The sequence below is a fragment of the Manis javanica genome, chromosome 14 (assembly GCF_040802235.1).
Source record: "Manis javanica isolate MJ-LG chromosome 14, MJ_LKY, whole genome shotgun sequence".
Classification (NCBI taxonomy): Eukaryota; Metazoa; Chordata; class Mammalia; order Pholidota; family Manidae; genus Manis; species Manis javanica.
In genome coordinates, this window is record NC_133169.1 from 3,028,105 (window position 1) to 3,046,896 (window position 18,792).

The following is an 18,792-nucleotide window of genomic DNA, read 5'->3' on the forward strand; positions in this document are numbered from 1 at the left end:
GACGTGTTACAATAATAAATTTCTTTAAAGGGGGCATTCAGCCTTTGAGCTTCCGAAATGTAGAGAGGAAAGTTATGAAGGCTTTATCCCCTGAAGTCACTCAAAATTGAATTCTGAATCTAATAGCAGATTCCAGAGCCTCTGAGGATAATGAGGAAATTATCTCCTAAAGGGAATCCGTTTTCAATGAAGTAAAATATCTTGTTACCCAATCACTTCCAATAAAGGGAGTGTTTATGGAATAGAAATATTTGGAGAAATATATGTCATTTTGTCCTAGGACAGCGAACTTTTAGTTTTTTAGATGCAGCAAGCATTTATCTTTATAACTTCTTCCCCATACCGATTTAAAATCCTTTATTAGTCATCATTTATTTCAAGAGAGCAGGTGAACTCACAAATTGGATGTAAGTCATTTCTCGATGTCCTTTATTATACTTGATTTGTTCAAAGCCAGTCCTCCGCTTGATCACTTAGTTCAGAATTCTCATACAGGGAGACACCCAGGAGGCACCAGGTGGCTGATGGGAACAAAAACGGAACCTCATACCCACCAAAAATGCAGAAATGAAGGGAATAGGATCGTAACCAAACGTCTTTCTTCTCCGAACAACGAAGTAGCTCGGAGATGATGACTTCAGCTGATTTTTACTGAGCACATGTAGAAGTTTTCCTAAGGTTTAGGATACACGGTGCTCAACTTCATCATCACATCTGGTGCTCAAACAGCCCCATGCGGTGCATGCTGACCCTCACCCTCATCCTGTAGCCAGGGGGACTGCTGTACAGGGAGGAAGTAGCTCCCAGGCCCATGGTCCTGGCAGAGGGGCATTTTAACCTAGGCAGTCCTGCCCGGAGCCCGAGCTCCAGTGTGCCACATCTGGGCACTTCCTCAGTGGTCAGCCCTCCAAGATTTTAGTTATCATTTTAGTCTAATATTTTTACTAACAGTATTAATGCTCATATTGGTGCGCCCCATTGCTGTCCACAGAGCATTTGGCACACACCCCTTCCCTGGATCCTTCTGACATCATAGCACAAACCCTTGCAAATTGGTGCAGCCACAATGGAAAGTAGTATGGAGGTTTCTAAAAAAACTAAAAATAGAAATTCCATACAACCCAGCAAATTCTACTTCTGGGAATTTACCCCAAAGAAAATGCAATCACGAATCCAAAAAGATAATGTGCATCCCTATGTTTATTGCAGCATTATTTACAATAGCCAAAATATGGAAACAACCTAAATGTCCACCAATAGATGAATGGGCAAAAATAATGTTACATATATACAATGGACTATTTACTCAGCCATAAAAAAGAATGAAATTTTGCCATTTGCAGCAACATGTATGGACCTAGAGGGTATTATGTTGAGTGAAATAAATCAGGCAGAGAAAGAAAAATACCATATGATTTCATTTACACATGGAATCTGAAAAACAAACCAAATGAACAAACTAAGCTCAAATAGAATCATAAACACAGAGAACAGATTGGTGGTTGCGTAGGGGATGGGGGTGGGGGATGGGCAAAATAGGTGAAGGGGAAAATAATTAGTAAGAATGTTCAATGTCTTGATCTGGGCAATGGCCACATAAATACATAAATATGTCAAGTTCATCAAGCTGTACACTAAGATTTGTGCATTTTATTGTATATATCTCAATATAAAAAACTTTTAAACAATAGATAAATAAAAATGAAAAAATAAACTATTAAAAAAATAGAATGATGTAGAAAAATGTTCCTAAGTAAAAAGAAAACCCAAAAGATATTTTTTTAAGGACTGATATATTCTACATGAAATGTGTTAGTGTTGGCAAAAAAATATATATACATATACCACTTAAATAGTCAAAGACAATTGACAAACTGTTAAAAAAAAAGTCCAACTCTGTTCACAGATAGAAGGCTAACTAATAGCTAAAGAGCTCCTACTAATCAATAAAAGGTCCACAAGCAAATTTCTAAAATGACAGAGTCTGAACAGGAAAATGAATTACAGAGGTCTGTTAAAGATAAGAAACGCTTGACCTCATTCATAAAGAAATGAAAATTAAAACAATAGTGTTATCCTTTTTTACCAATTAGATGATATAAAATCAGTGGGTTTGGAAACATTATGTTGGCGATAATGTACAGTAACAGGCACTCCCCTCCATAGCTGGTGGAAATGTAAACTGATACAATCCCTATTTGAAAACAGTGTGGTTTTCAAAATTATCAAAATTATCTTGATTTATCTATCAAAATTGTAAAGTATATATTCTTCCCTCAGCAATTTCTTTTAAGACTTTATCCCACATATATGCCAGCACACGTGTGAATGAGATGTATGCAGTTACTCTTTATAGCATTACTTATAAAAGCTATCTGTTGGAAATTAAAAAAATTATGAACTTAAGTTCATAGTAAGGAACTTAAAAAAAATTCTGATACATTCTTATAATTCAATACTGTATGGCTATTTAAAACAATCTCTAGGATACTACATATTGTTAGATGAAAAAGCTCAGAGTGTCAAAGAGTCTGCTTAGAATGTCAAGATTTGCTTTTTTAAAGAATAAGAAACATATACATGGGTTTTTGCATATGCATAGAATATGTCTTGCAGAAAATACAAGAAACCAGGTAGGGGGATAAGAATGGGAGACAATCCCTCCCTCTACCATCAGCCCTTTTGAATATTTTTATTTTGTACCACACATACATTATTTATTTACAAATAAATGACTAAATGTTAAAAAGGGTGAAAATGATATGATACCTGACTACACGGCATTTGAGTTCTAAGCGGGATGGCTCAGAATTATTCAGTGCCCCCCACCCTGAACCCCCCATCTCCACCCCACTGCCACGGTTCAAGACCCATTTCTCTGATTCTTGAGGATTTAAAAACCAGTCCTGTAGCTTTGGGACCTGCCAGTTGGTCGGCTCTCTGGGTATTTAACCGAAGCTTCATCAGTTCTGAGGTCACTAGGGTATTACTGACTGTTGAGACCAAGGATCTATAGAAATAAGGGGCTTTGACTAGGAATTTCAGAAGGGATTGCAGGAAAACAGCGGGGCTGGGGACCCGTGAAGCCCGATTGCCCACTCACTGCTCTCTCCCTTCAGTCTCTGCCTGCTCCGCCGCCCGCTCTCCCCCTCCCCTGCTGGGAGCTGCCCGTGAAGAGCAAATCCACACACGGGTGACAGCCGTGTCCCTTCTCCCCGGCAGCGAACATCATTTAGTGGGTTTTGTTGGTTTTAAGATCCATTGTCTCCTGAAATTGAATTTGCCATGTGCCATAAGCTTATATGGGGCTTGATGGAACAGAAGTCAGTGAAGGCAGCAGAATCTCCACACAGGCCTGAGCGGATCAGTCGATCTTAATAACCCTGCGAATGGTCAGAAAGAGAGGCCTAAAGTGAATGAAGACAGGCAGCCTAGCTGGGAACACGGGGGGAATATTTTTAAATGTTCTCTGCTTTTTTTCTTACGTTATTAGAATCCAGTGCATGCTTTTCTTAATGGAATTTAATCCTCAGGACTGTTAAATTTTTTTCTCTCTCTCTCAGAGCTGCCATCAGCTCTGGTAAAGAAGAAAACATGCTTCCCACAGAGCAGAGAGGCAGGCACAGGGACCGGGCGGCTCAGGGGGGCTTGGGAGAATGCCACAGGCCACCCTCCCTTAACCTCCACTGGGTTCTCATCTCGGGAGAAGAGCAACTAGATCGACTAGGAATAAGCTTTCCTAGAGAAACTGGTTTTTGTCTGTTCCTGAGATTCAAGGGCAGGTGTACTCCTGAGATGGTTTGCAGAAAATATAAAAATAAACTTATCTCCTCATCCCTTGCACAAAATACCTACTAAGCACACATTGAACATTGGCAACTGAAAGAGAGGAGGCCTGGGGCTCAAATAAATGTAGGGCCCATCCCTGCCCAGCCCAGTTGGTGAGATATAAAGAGCACACAGGAAAAGAACCGGAGAGGGCATGAGTTTGCACTTGATTCTTAATTGACTCCACACATCCACGCTCAGTGGGGTGGGGGTGGGGTTGCTGGGCATCAGGCCCTGCTGGAAGGGACTCTGAGAGGAGCCTGCACCCGTGGGCCTGTGCCAGCAGCACGGCCTCCCTCCACCAGGCTGCAGTGCGGTGTTCTGAATGAGCTCTGTGTCCCCTTGAAGCCCCGAGACACGAGAGGGAGCTGAGGGTCCCTGAGAGTAGCGCATTGTTTCTCAGCGTGCCGGGGGCGTCGGGGGTGTCAGCTGCTAAGTCACATCCGCAGGCCCCCTCGAGTGAGCGCTGGTTCCAGACCAGGCTGTCAACTGTAGGGAGAGTGATGGCGAGGGACAGCTGTACCTTCCTTCTCCAGTCGTCTGGATTTCTGAGGACTGAAACCCCAGCGGTTGTGCATTTGATCTTCCTTCTTATATAACACAAGAGGTAAAATCTGCCACTTCCAGAACTATAGTGGGATTTGGAGAAGGGAAAGGCCAGGGAGGGCTGGGGACCTTGTGGGAGACCGTCTGGGAAGGAGTAGGGGTCTGAGCTGGACCCAGGAGCTAAAGAGAGAGGCCAGGGAAGGGCATTTGAGGCTGAGCCATGTGAACCCTTTGCGACTGAGATGGGCTTTGCCGAGAGGCGAGCTGGAGAGGGCCCGAGGGAACCCTCTGTGATGGCGAGGACCAGAGAGGGCTGACACGTGAGCCACCGCTGCAGACCCTGGGCTTCCATTCCTTGGAAAGGTCGTTTCCATTCCGAATTCTCAAAGTCCCAGTGATTCACACCTACTGGTGAACATCTGGACCCCAGGCCGTAGCAGTCAGATGGAGCAGAATTACAATTGGCTGCACCACTTCCGCTCTGTGTCATTAACAAGTCACCCAATTCTTCTGATCCATAAAGTGAATATCTTATTATCTACCTTGCAGGGATTTTGTTCAGTTCCGATATAATTTATGCAAAGGGTATGATGCATAGTAGGACCTCCCGAATGGTAGTCACTATTATTAGGGCAGGTTAGTGTATTCTTCAAAATGAGACGGGGAAGAGAAACCAGGCTCCCTGGACACCATCTGGCTCTGCTCTCATGAAAGGAGGAGTCCAATACATACCATGTGCCCGGGGCCTGGACGTTCTGGGCCACAAATGTAATTAATATGCAAATATTGGATTGATTAATAGGTTTACTTGTAGGTTTGGGTATTTATTGTCACATCACTTTATTACTGTCATCAAACTTATCAGTGAATTATGTGACCAACAGTCTTGTAGGGTGGGAAGTACATAAATTATAAAATTTGAATTCATAGAAACCAGGAAGAAAATCCCACGTCAGATTATGCAAAGTTGTTTTTGCTTTGAACTGCAATCCATCTAGTCATAATTCTGGTATTTTCTTAACATGCAATCAGGGTTTCTAATGATCACCGCCACTAGAACACTGCCAGCTTCCCAAAGGCTTGGAGTGCAGCTGCTGACACCAGTTGCCCAAGCCTGGGGCCAGGACGGAGACGCTTCTGAAACCCACGGGTGTAAGATGCTGAGGGCTGGTGTCCTCCATCTAGAGGCTTGTGGCCTGAAACGTGGGTCCTGGGCCTTGCTAGCTTTACCGTAGGACGAAGCAGGTGTGACCCTTTAGTTTCATGTCCATAAGGGTTGAAAAGCACTTACAAATCACAAACAGACTGGGTTGCTCGGGGCTGCATTCTGCCTTTTGTGAGGCCCAGGTACGTTTGGCTTTCGTAGCAAAGCCACGTGACCCCTTCCTCCTTTAAAAATATTTAAATTTACATTTTATTAATGATTGTATCGATGAATATATGACATATTCATAATATATGTCATGTATGGGAAAGCTCATACAGTACAGCCACATATGATACATATATATATATGGGTGATAAAATGATGACTATAGTCATACTGTACATGAAAACATTTTCTTTGACTGGACAGTTCATTCTTTCTCTGATTTTAAAAGAAATTAAGACAGTTTTGTTGGTCCTAGGTACTCTGTCTACCCGTGCTCGCTGGACACTTTGACCTTGATGTGGTAAAAGTTAAATGAGAAAGGTGACGGCAGGGAAGAAACAATCGGAAATACGAGGAAAAAGAGCGTCCCCGAGGCCCGCCGGGTGGTGGGTCAGAGAAAGCGGCCAGTAGCAGAGCCATATTTGGTCAAGGTCTCACTTTCTCAGAGGTTAAAATCTGCAGGTCTTGAGAATTTGCTCATTTTACATTCAGGCTGACTACAGTTTAATGCAAAGCACCACAGTGATCACTTTTCAGGAGAAAACGTTTTCCTGATGACATTGCACTTGGGTACCTGACACTGGTATTCCGGAGTGTTCGCTGCTGCATGCGATCTGAGTTCCAGCTGAATTGTCAGATGGCGACTTTGTTCTTGACTTGGAAGCTTCCACGTAACGGTCCCGGCTCCGTCGGCCCCCCTCCTTTCCAGGGACCTTGAGGTGTGTTTGGAAGATGGCAGTCCCTGCCGGCAGACGTAGGAAGGGCTCCACAAAGAGTTGGGAGAATTATGGGAAAGTTCAACAGCACAGTCAGAAATCTCACCCTTCACCTGGCCCCAGACCCGTGCTTTTCTGGCCTGAGATGCAAACACAAGCAACACGCCTGGCACTCTCACCTGCCGGAGTCACCAGGACCTCCCCGGATAAGTATTTAGCAAACCTACAATGTGGGCACCCCCCAACCCACCCCTACGTAGGAGGAGGGCTGCCCTTTGAGGGACTCCCCACCATCGTGTTGTGAAGCTCAGTTACTTTTCCAACAATCTTGTGTTAATAGGCAACAGGCTCCCCACCACATGCAAACCCAAACGGAACAGGGTAGCTGCTCCCTCGAGGGAAGGAAGCTGTGCTTCCAACATACATGACGGCTGTAGTTTCCACACATAGGAAATGGTGCTCGTGCCCTGGGCCGTTTACTTCAGTGTCGGGACCTGCTCTGAATTGTTTCCCGTTTCTGGAGATAAAGTTGCACTGACTTAAGCCTCGTTTAGCCAGTTCCCTCTCTGGCCACCTATTGCCTCCGGATTGTTTTCCTGTAAGGAGGACTAGTACTTTTTCAGCACTTACTATTCACTTAGCTTGGTTCTTTTCCGCGCATTCTCTCATTCAGTCCTCACACCTCCCGGGGCGGAAGTAATCGTCCTTTGTAGATGAGGAAATTGAGGCTTAGAAAGATAAGGAAATTGGAAGAACTCAACCATAAAAATGAGAGGAAACAAAAATATGAAAAACTAAATGTACCAGACAGTTAAGGATATGATTTTACTCAGGCTGAAAAATAAATTTATTCATTGATTCTTTCTCATTGCAATAAGGAGAATGTTCATTAATGGAAAGCACGGCAGCCTAGGTTTTATAGATAAACAAGAGAGTCGTCTCTGAGGCTCGTGGGACTCATGAGGAGGGATGGAGATGGCTGTTGGAATACGCAAGGGTGAGCTGGTCCTTCGTGGTGAGGGGCTCCTGGGACACGAAAGGTCGGGGGATTTCTTAACGGTCGTAACTTTCCGGGAACACAAGTCTCAGGAGACGTTCCACATCGTCAGTCCCCCACTTATGTTCACGATGAGTATCATTCATTGCTACACAACTTGGAGGTGGCAGTAAGCCCCCTGTGAGGGTGAAGTCGGGTCTAAGAAATAGCCTCCTGGAAGTGAAAAGATCAGTTGTTTTGGGGTTCTGGAGATCAGGGATCTTACATGAAGGGCACCTGAAATGAAAAAGGGAAATATTAACATTAAAGATTATATTAAAGAGCTGGATGCTGAATTCTGAGAATAAGCAGTCCAGGGGATTCCAAGAGACTGGTAGAGGAAATTCTCGGGTCTTCAGTACAACTCTGCATTGCTGGAAGCTCTCCATGCTCCGTGCTGTTGGCCACTGTATCAGTTACCTCTTAGGAAGGAGAATGTATGACCTGATGTTCCGTTGGACTCCCTTTGTGGTGCAGACGCAGCTTGCTGGGGGGAATTCTGGCCTTTGAATGGTCTGCTGCAGTGGTGAGCCGTCGGAGGCTTGCGTCACGTAGTCGGGCTTCAGCTTGCAGGGCTTGTTCGGGTCCTAGGGGAAAGGGCCCGTGGCAAGGATCTGGGGAGTGAGGTTTCAGTTCTCGGTGATGCCCAGTCAGGTGGGAGGGAGAAAAATTAGAAAAGTTTGGAGGATTGTAGCCAGATGTTGAAGAAAACGAACAGGATCAAAAAAATTTGGTAAAGATTGACAGTTTGGCCAAGGTAGTAGGATCCAGTCCAGTTTTGGTGCCCAGCACATGGTTTGTCCAGGAGGGGAGATGGGAAGTCAATTAAATCTCTACCAGACAAGACAGAGTTTGCATATATACCAGGTACCTGCAATTTTCAAAAATGAAAGATTTGGTGAATATTCATGCAAGAGTAATGTATCTGACAAAGGAATTTGTGTGCAAAAAAAGATGAATTTCAATCCAAAAAAGGTTTAGACAAAATATCCATGAATATATTGATTAACTCTATTTTTAAGAGTTTATTATGTGTAATTTATAGGATCGGATGAACACAATCTTTACAGAACCTTAATATTTAACATATTGTAATCCTAAGACACAGTATACCATGGAGATCTCAAGCATACAGTCAGCAAACACCAGTATATCATGAATACTAAGTGAAGAGGTTCTGTAAGCCTGTAGTAGGTTCTAAGTTTCTGTATGTTAATAAAATGCCATAGATAAGAAAACTCTTGAAAGTTACTGTCCTAGAAGATGCTAGATTCAAATTAAAGAAATAAAATTGTAATAAAAGCAACTTTTTTTTAATAATGAAAATATGACTGACACCACACGGTTGTTGCCTAATATAAAGCAAAGCATTATCAGAACTCTGGTAAATCAACACATATCATAGACAGTGAGGGCACTGACAGGTCTCTAGGGATTTCCCATAGTACATACAACTCTGAAATATTTATGTTAATAACATTACCCACAGTACCTAAGGAAAGATTTGATACCTCTTTGCTTTCAATTCATCAACAGAAACATATCACATGAACCTTATCATTTCTATCATCTTTCTTTTTACAGAGAGAAAGAACTAATCCTCTCTTATTTTCCAGGGGCCCTTTGGGAAATCTCAAAGACAGTTTTAGGTGCAAAAGATACTTAGAATTGGATTTTGGAAAGGCAAAAATTGAAAGATACTAGGGGATCTGAATACCTAAGATAGAGATTGGATCATGGGTGCCTGAGACAACATATTTCTTCTCATTTCAAAGTGACAATAAAACATTTAAAATACACACAAAAGTAGTATGAGCTAAGAAACCCTAACTCTCGCCTAAGTGGGAAGTTTTGTTTTCTTAAATCATCAAGGATGTAATAAAATGAGCACAAACCACAAAGGTTATTCTGTTAAGCCACAGAATCTTTACTATCCCAGCAGTTAAACAGAAGGTAAAGAATAACAGTTCATATTAAAAGCAGACCAATCATCCAAGAAAATTTTGTCATTTTCACAAAACCTCTTGTTTTGCATCCACGTACTTCATATTAAAGTCCTTTTTGAAATCTTGTAAATAAACCCATCAAACCTTAGCTGGCTTTGACAGCAACAAATAAAATTTCCTCTCCACAAGTTTTCCATAAGCTTTTATATCCATTCAGGTTTGGTCTCCCTCTCGTCTCCTTCTCATTCGGCAATAACCAGTCGTTTTAGTTTAAGAAGGAGCTCCTTTCCGCCTCTACTAAGGGAAGCTCCTTTCCGCCTTTACTAAGACATCCTGTCTACTCTGCATACAAGGGTGTTGCTCTCTGCCATCTCATTCACATATGTTGATGATGACTTTTAACCACAGTCACTTCCATTCCACAGAGAAAATGTGGAGTCTTGTGACGGTGACCCGTGTCACACACAGCATTTTGCAGCAGATAGCAGAGCCCATGACTTCCAACAGCCGCATGCATCCCTCGGAGGACAGTGTCCCAAAGCGGCAAAAATCAACGTGCTCATTAACAGACTCAGAATACATAGCCTCCTGCAGCATATAAAAATAGGAGACAAACATACATAAACCTAAAATGATGATTAGTAATTAATGTTTCAATACTCTATTTCTTAGAGATGATGTATGCATCCAATGAGTATCCACTAATTCAGTCAGTTTAGTAGAAGTCCAAGGTTTTATGTTACTAAAGACCTTGGAAATTACCTTCAACCTCACAAACTATAAAACATAGTCATTATTGACATAAAGCTTCCGAGTACAGGCATACCTCAGAGAGGTTGTAGGTTTGGGTCTAGACCACCACAATACAATGAATATTGCAATAAAGTGAGCCAAATGAATTTTTCCATTTCACAGTGTACATAGAAGTGATGTTTACACACCATGTTATAGTCTATTTAGGGTGCGATAGCATTTTGACTAAAAAAAAGCAATATAGCTACCCTAATTAAAGTACTTTATTGCTAAAAAATGCTCACCATCACCTGGACTTTCAGTGAGTCCTAATCTTTTTGCTGGTGGAGGGTCCAGCCTCCATGCTGACGGCTGCTGACTGATCGGGGTGGTGGCTGCTGACATTTGGGGTGGCTATTTCTTAAAATAAGACAGCAGGAAGTTTGCTGTTTCAAATGGCTCTTCCTTTCACCACCAATTTCCCTGCAGCCTGCCATGCTGTTTGATAGCATTTTACTCACAGTAGAGCTTCTTCCAAAATCGGAGTCCATCCTCTCAAAGGCTGCTCTGCTTTGTTGACTAAGTTTGTGTGGCGTTCTACCTTCTCTGTCATGTCAGCAGTCTTCACAGCATCGTCCCCGGGAGTAGATTCACTTTCTTTCTCATCCATAAAAGCAACTCCCCACCCATTACGGTCCTGTCATGAGAAGCAGCCACTGAGCCCCATCTTCAGGCCCCGCCTCTCTTGCTGTTCCCGCCCCATCATCGGTGGCTTCCTCCTCTGAAGACCTGAACCTCAGGGTCATCTGTGAGGGCTGGACTCTTCTTCCAAACTCCTGTTAATGTGGATGTTTTGAGCTCTTCCTAGGAATCACAAATATTCTTAATGGTATCTGGAAGAGTAAATCTTTTCCAGAAGGTTTTCCATTTACTTTGCCCAGACCCAGGAGAATCATGATCTTTGGCAGCTACAGCCTTGCAAAATATATTTCTTGAAATAATACATCTTAAAAGTCAAAATTCCTCCTTCATCCATGGGCTGCACAATGGATGTTGTGTTCGCAGGCATGAAAACAACATGAATCCTGTGGTACATCTGTCAGACCTCTTGGTGACCTTGTCAATAGCACTCACATTTTGGATGGAATATTGCTTTCTGAGCAGTAGTTCTCAAAGGTGGGTTTAAAATATTCAGTAAACCATGTTGTAAACAGATGTGCTGTCATCTAGGCTCTGATAGTCCATTTCCAGAGCACAGGCACAGTAGACGTAGCATGATCACTGAGGCCCTGGGATTTTCGGGATGGTAGATGAGCGCTGGCTTCGACTTACAGTCACCAGACGCATTGGCCCCTAGCAAGAGAATCGGCCTGTCCTTTGAGGCTTTGAAGCCAGGCACTGACTTTCTCTCTGGCTATGAAAGTCCTGGATGGCATCTCCCTCCAATATAAGGCTGTTTTGTCTGCAATGAAAGTCTGTTGTGTAGTGTAGCCGCCTTCATTAACGGTCAGAGCCGATCTTCTGGGTAAGTTGCTGCAGCTTCCCCTTCAGCACCTACTGCTTCACCTTGCAATTGTACGTTGCAGAGATGGCTTCTTTCCGTAAACCGCTTGAGCCGTCCTCTCCTATCTTCAAACTTTCCCCCTGCAGTTTCCTCCCCTCTCTCTGCCTTCAGACTTGAAGAGGGTTAGGGCCGTGATCTAGATGAGGCTTTGGCTTAAGGAAATGCCTCTGATTTGACCTTCTGTCCAGACCACTGTAACCTTCTCCGTATCAGCGACGGTGACGCCGGCGATGACCAGACCCTTCCGCCTGTCCACCGGGTCGTGTCTCCACAAACCTCCACACCATTCTGCACGACGACCTGCGGGTGCAGCACAGACCTCCACAAACCACACAACCGCACAGAACAAAATGCAGGCACACGAAGGAATACAAGGAAAACGTGAAAAAATTTTATGAAACAAAAGCAAGAGGGAGGAGGCGAATGCTGGGGGACAGCTGGCGGTCTCCCCTGAAGTACGGTACTGTTCTGTGTAAGGGTTAGAGATGGAGGTATTTTCTTACCACTCTGACCCCCCTTCTGCCCATTTCTTCTGAAATTTGCTACAAGGCCTGAGAACACCAGCATGTGACAGTGTCTCTCCCACAGTCCCCAAAAAGGAGAAGAGATGTGAGTAGCAGCTGTGTCTTCACCAGTTAAATAAGGAATTTTTATTATCCCATAAGAATTCCCCGTGAAATGATTAGAGAATTAGAGATTAACTCCCCCTTTTTGCCAGATAACAAAATAATAAGCTGAACACTTGAGGGCTTTAACGGAGCAAATAACAATGAGGTTGTTTTCCTCTTTGTAAAATTTGGGTGCATGAATCATTTAAATTGCCAGAGGGATTCTTGCAAGTGGCAAACAAACTCTTTTAATCATCTGAGCTTTCTGAGGAAACACGATTCGGATAACAATGCATGGAAAGGTGGGAATTAAAGTCTGGATGGCCAGACTGAAAAGATGTCTTGTGGCCTGGAATGTGGATTCGTAAGAGTTAGCCCTGGGGCCCCCTTTGCTGCCCAGAACGGGCCATTCAGCTGCCCATCCGCTGACGTGGAGTATTTTCCTCTGAATTCCAGTGGGGCATAAAGGGGGTCAGGAATCTCTGTGCAAGGCTCCCTGCAGGGGGATGATAGTTGAGGGCATTGCCTGAGATGAACACGGGTGCTAGACTCATGCAGGGAGCCTAACCGGAGGGCCCAGGGGCAGAGACGGGCTCCGCAGGCTCTAGAGTGCTATCTTCTGCTCCGTGGCTTCTTCCCGACTCTGAGGCACCCCTGGTGCTCCGTACCTCTGAGGTCCAGACAGGTTCCTCAAGGGGAGCCAGATTAGAGGGCAGTCCTCTCTCTTAATGAAAGTGCATTTATCCATGAGTGCACCTGGGAAGAGGCTCCAACCCCGGGGCCCAAACGAGGGAGGCCACCGCTCAGGTCCCACCTTACGGAACATTTATTCACGCACCCACGAGGATTTACCGGGCGTCAACTACATGATAGGCCTCATGGGACGGGCTAGACGGGGTAAATCCCAGGGTAACCCTCACCCCTGACATCACCAACTCTCTCACCTCCCCGTCCCCAGAGGCCGTGAAAGCTTGAGGGTGACTGGGTGGCTGGTACCTTTGTGGATAGTGAGAGCAGAGGGTTGAGTGCCACCCATGCTCTGCCTCTTTGGGGCCGTGTTATTCTTTAGGGGGCTTGGCCTAGAAAACACCGCTGTACCTCACTCCCAGAATCCACCGTGACTCGTCTGAGTCAGTGGTTTCAAAGTTTACTGTGCGTCAGAATCACCCGGAGGGCTGGTTAAAACTTAGTCTCTGACCCAGGAGGTCTGGGGTGGGGCCCAAGAATTCACATTTCTAATGAGTTCCCGGGTGCCGCTGACGCTGACCTCTGGGGACCACACCATGCAGACCACTGACAGCCGTCTCCCCAGAGGCCCTCCTTCCACCTGGTTCCTCACCTGTAGTTGTGCATGTACAGTGTTGGTAACGCGGAACTTAACATTTTCCCAAGCCAGCAACTTAGCATTGTTTCTCTGTGTAGGTGGAGGCAGCCAGTCCTCGGGGCAGAGAACTTCCTTAGAGAAGCATCTCAGAATGCCCCTCCTGGTTGAGTAACTCCACAACCAGAAGGCATCCCGAAGAAAGCTATGAGAGAGGAGCCCGTGATGCCTCCCCGGCCCTCTCGGCGCTCAGAGCCCCGGGAAGGGAACAGACTGATCGGCATAAGGAGCCCAGGGGGTCAGTCCAACGGGAAAGGACTGCAGCGCTCCCCGTAGTAGTTTTCTATTGCTGCATAACAAATTACCCCAAATTTAGCATGTTAAAACCTGTTACCATGTTTCCTTATCTGGCAAAAAGGGTCTTTGTAGATGTGATTGAGTTAAAGATCTTGAGATAAGGGGGATTATTTTAGATTAGGTGGGTCCTAAATGTAATCAAAGACCTAAGAGGAAGCAGAGATGCGATGACAGAAGCGAGAAGTTGGACCAATGCACGGATGGGGTCGCGCACCAAGATTGCACGCGGCCCCCAGAGGCTGGAGAAGGCAAGGAGGTCAGTTTCCCTGGAGCCTCCAGCCCTGCGGGCACCTCGACTTTAACCTAGAGAGACTTCTGGCTCCAGGACTGTAAGAGAATAAATCTGTGTTGTTTTAAGCCACTTAATTGTTACAGCAACAATGGAAAACTAATACAAACTCTCTGCAGTTCGTCACTCAAAGGCCTGTCCTTATGTTTCTGTTGGAGACTAAACCACACATTCAAACTAGCTTCCGCCACTAGATTGTGTCTGTCCCAAGGGCAGGGGTTGTGCTGTCCCCTTTGTATTCGCAGGGTCCACACGGCGCTCGGAAATACCAGGTCCTCCATAACTGAGGAGCAAAAGGGAGGCGAGGAAGGAGTCAAAGTAAGAAAAACGTGCCGTTGGCCACCTCTCCGCCATGCTGGTACCCCATCAGCCCCGGGGCATCCCTTTCTACAAGGTTTTGTAGCTTCCGCCTGACCCACGACACTTCAACCACCCACCGGGGCATCAGAAACTGAGGAGATGGAGGGAAACCCGGCCAAGAAGATGCTCTATTCTCTCCTGGCCAAAACTCACTCTTTAAAGAAACTGGATAATAGAGGTAATTGCCAAATGTCCCCTGTGGTACAAAATCGCCGCCAGCTGAGAAGCGCTGATCTTGAGGCATGCTCCCTCCAGGCTGTTCGAAATCTGCACCGAATTAGAACCCCTCTGAGGACCCACAGCCTCCCGGCTATTGGATGTGGTGCCCCGCAGGTCAGTTCTGGTGAGATCTGACAGCCCCGTTCCTTCTTCCCGGGTCCAGGGCAGCCTGGTTATCCTGCCAACTGCTCCTCCCAAAGAATTACTATACAAATCTTCCCTGCAGTGAAGTCAGAGCCTAGAGACACACCATCCGTGCACCTCAACATTTCCTGTCTCCCTCAGCAGCGCACTGACAGAGAACCTCTCAGTGGGCCAAGTGTGCCCAGTGTTTGCTGAGTCTTCTGGTTGGTCTCGGGACGCTGACCTCAGCTGCCACAGTGCTGAGGCCACTCCCTGCAGACTGCGAGGCACCGCACCTGAGCCGGACCTGACCAGAGCAGGATTCAGAGCTGCAGATGCAGACGAGGCTGCCGGGCAAGACTTAGGCAGGCTCTGCTGTGCGCTCGTGGGTTAGGGCGGGAGGTCTCGTATCGTTCAGTGTGCTCAATTATTAGCACTATTTATTTTGTACAGGGTAGTATTGGGGAGGCTTTCTTTTGGCATTGCCTCTCTTTAATGGGGAGGCAGGTCCAAATAGGATGAGTTACAGAATTAATGGATGAAGGGATCCCTGAACACTCAGTCCTATGGGCCACGGCATCCTCTGCAGAAAGATGCTGTGCTAAAGGAAACCAGAATTTTGCAACCAAATGGAATAGATAGAATCCTAGGCCAACAGAAAGAATGCAGTCAGCTAAGGAGTAGCCAGAAACATTAGGAACTTAAGCAAAAGCCTCAAAATGAGAAGCCAAAGCAGTGGGTGTGAGATGTCTGAGCGGATTCTGCAGGACAGGAGAGGCTCTGAGCAAGGTCTGATGGTCCGGAGCCTGTCCCAGAAGCACTCAGTTCTCCATTCTCCACAAAAGCCCAGCAGACAGGCATCATTATATTTGTTTAGCTACCATAGTGCTGGGCGCAGAACTGTTCCGTGACTGCTGACGGATGCTTTTTCATTGGACCATGATGCAAACATGAGGGCAGTTATCTCTAGCAGATGAGGACCCTGAGGCTCCATCTTGCTCACGGACCAAGGGGCAAACCCAGGCAAGACTCAACTCAAACTCTGGCCTTGCAGCTCAATCCATCTTTCCTTTCTGCACAAATTAATGGGAATCACAGGTATTCCTACAGCTACATTTTCTCCCTTTCAAATTATGCCACCCTAGATCATTTTACTGGAGCTAACAGCAAGTAATAGAGTGAGCATATTGCACTTTCCATTCCTTTTCTTTCCCTAAGGAGAAGCAAAAGTCATAGGTTAAAAAGGAATTAGGTAATAGACCACTGAATGATCAAAAGCTAAATTTCCCCAGAAGTCCTACCAATTTACAAAACCAGGTTAAAACACCCAAATTCTCATTCAAGGAGCTTCAAGATGAGCGCCAGCACAAATCAGTTAAATGCAGCACGAGTCTGCAGAGCTCTGCATGAGCAGAGGCGGCCAGCGCCGGGGAAGGACCGTGGCCACCCCGGAGGAGTGAGACAGGAGTTTGATCCCAGTTCTGACACTTCCAAGCAACATGCCCTTAGACAAGTCCCTGAACCTTTCTCAGCCCGTTTTGTTTTGTTTTTTAATCTTTGAAACTGAGCAAACAATATTCACTTTCCAGAGCTATGCTGAGGATTACATGGGAAAATAATGGGACTTCTGGTTTCTGGCATGTAAGGAGCTTGGAAGTTGTCACTCTGTCTTAACAAATAAAAAGCTGAACAAACTAAAAAAGGGCAACAATTCTCAGATTCATCAGGGAAAGGAGGTCAGAGGGCAAACAGGTGCCCTCAATGTCGGAGAGACAGACAGGTGGATAGGGAACATCACAACTTAACAGGGCAGAAACCCACAGGCAGAAGCAGAAATCTCTGTGGAAACTAGCAAAAGGAGGGGAAAACCTAAACTACAAGTGACAAATTACTAGATGCTCAGTGTGGTCAAGGCTGAGAGCTAAATTTCCAGGGGGGGTCCATTCATATGGGAGCCCCACACTTCTGTGAATTTTACCTCTATGAGCTCTCCCAGATTCTCAAAAAGAGATAACTATGTGAGCTGATGGATATTTTAATCAACTTGATTGTGGGAGTCCTTTCAAAATGTATATATGTATCAAATCATCGTGTTGTACGCTATAAATATATTACAGTTTTATTTGTCAATTATGCCTCAATAAAGCTAGAGAAAAAGTTCTTCAAAAACAAGGAAAGTTACATAGGTCAGAAATTCACATCTACATAAGAAAGCAAGAACATTAGAGAAGGAACAGGTAAAGGTAAAATAAAAATATTTAATAAATGACCCAACAGATCAAAATATAATAGAAACAATGTATTTGATGATTATAACCTATATTTAAGTGAAATGAATAGCAACAATGACACAAGTGACTGGAGGGAGGAATTAGGAATTTAGGCTGTTCAATGCAACATCAGCGACAGAGAACACAAGCTGCCTCCCAATATCAAATCTCCTTTTAGGCTATTTTAATGGAATTTAGCTGGGACTGTGCCACCCAAAATAAAATTTAAATTTCTCTGCATCATTCATGGCCATATTTCAGGACAATAGAATGTAAACAGAATATCAAATGGAAGTTTCTAGAAACTATCCTCAATGGCAACTAGCATGTGCCCTTTTCCCTACCTTCATCTACCCCTTCTTCTTGCAGCACATACTGACTGGAGCCGCAGCAGCCATCTTGGACCACGAGGTGATGCAGGAAATGAAACCCATTCGAAGCCAGAAAGAATCAAAGAGCCTGGGTCCCAAGGACCTTAGGAAGCAGAGCCACCAAGCCACCCCTGATTGGCCTATTTCTGGATTTTCACGAGAGGAAAAAATTCTGTCTTACTGAATTGACTGTTAATTTGGCCCCCTGTTACATGCAGCCACATCTGATCATAACTGATACACTAATTGAAAGAAGTTGAATGAATTATTGAAACACTCTGAATTACAGTTTTCTTTTCTGTAAAATGAGCAAAGTAGTGAGGACAGTAGTCCCTAAGGCTGTGGGTCGTTATGTGTGCTGCTGTAGGTGACTGATTCAAGACCATCTGGCACACCACCAGGCACAAGCTGGATGCTGAAGAAGGGATAGCTGTAAGGATTATCACCAGCTGCCTTCCTGCAGATCAATCTTGGATCTCCCCAGTGTTCAGCAATGAGGGGACAATCACCGCATGGGGTGGGATGGCAGCTGGATTCTAGATTCCTTCCTGGCATCTTTTGGGTCTCAGATCCTGTTCACCAATGGCTGCAGTGAGAGAGGATTATTCCTTTCATCTCTTTCTTCCTTCACCTTTCCCTGATGACCTTCCTTCCTATTTCCCTGAGAAAACAGAAGCCACCAGAAGGGCACAACCACACACTTCCAGCTATGCACCTGCCAGCGTCTGTGCCAGCATGTCCTGCCTTGTTTCCTGCTGCCATGGATACGTATCTGTCCTATGATCCCAGGTCAGCTCCTCCTCCAGATCCCATGTCTTTTCACCATTCTCTCTCCTGCATCATCAATTTTTCCTGCCTACTTTCTCATTTCCACAGCATGCAAACATGCTGTCTGATCTTTAAAAAACAATCTCTTAACCACTCATGCCCCTCCAGGTACTTCCACACTTGTCTGAACCTCTTCAGAACTCTAGAGTAGTTTCTTCTTATTGCTGTCGCCAAATCCTCCCCTCCCATTTTCTGTTGAGAGACTCCAATCAGAATATTGCTCCCATGACTCAGAAAACAGGGGCCTCCAAACTGTTCAACCCAATGGTCAACTGTTCATTCTCACCTTACTTCACCCATCAGCAG

At 45.0% G+C, this 18,792-nt stretch overlaps 1 protein-coding gene and 1 long non-coding RNA gene across 4 annotated transcripts in view; one reads left to right on the plus strand and one right to left on the minus strand.

Annotated features, from left to right (window-relative positions):
* FAM78B (family with sequence similarity 78 member B) overlaps positions 1-18,792 on the plus strand; it is a 310,016-nt gene that overhangs the window by 151,335 nt on the left and 139,889 nt on the right.
* Positions 4,031-18,792, minus strand: part of LOC108392596 (uncharacterized) — a 78,179-nt gene continuing 63,417 nt past the window's right edge. Inside the window, exon 6 of one of the 4 annotated variants that reach the window (XR_012124914.1) lies at positions 4,031-8,369. This is a non-coding gene — a long non-coding RNA (uncharacterized lncRNA). Of the gene's footprint in view, positions 8,370-8,453; positions 12,041-18,792 lie in introns of those variants that run through there. The other 3 variants (XR_012124911.1, XR_012124910.1, XR_012124913.1) reach the window with 3 other exon arrangements.